This window comes from Arachis duranensis, chromosome 4, assembly GCF_000817695.3.
Source record: "Arachis duranensis cultivar V14167 chromosome 4, aradu.V14167.gnm2.J7QH, whole genome shotgun sequence".
Classification (NCBI taxonomy): domain Eukaryota; kingdom Viridiplantae; phylum Streptophyta; class Magnoliopsida; order Fabales; family Fabaceae; genus Arachis; species Arachis duranensis.
Genome location: NC_029775.3, coordinates 76,578,543 through 76,578,754, shown reverse-complemented (window position 1 = coordinate 76,578,754; position 212 = coordinate 76,578,543).

Here is a 212-nt window from a genome sequence, read left to right as displayed (position 1 = left end):
AAGTTCTATTTTCTTTTATTCAAATCTCTCTTATTCTTATTCCAAGATATTCATTCGTACCCAAGAACATGATGAATGTGATTATAAGTAACCCTCATTATTATTCTCACTTATGAACGCGCTTGATTGACAACCACTTCCGTTCTACATGCAACAGAGCTTGAATGCGTATCTCTTAGATTCCCCAACAGAATCTTCGTGGTATAAGCTAG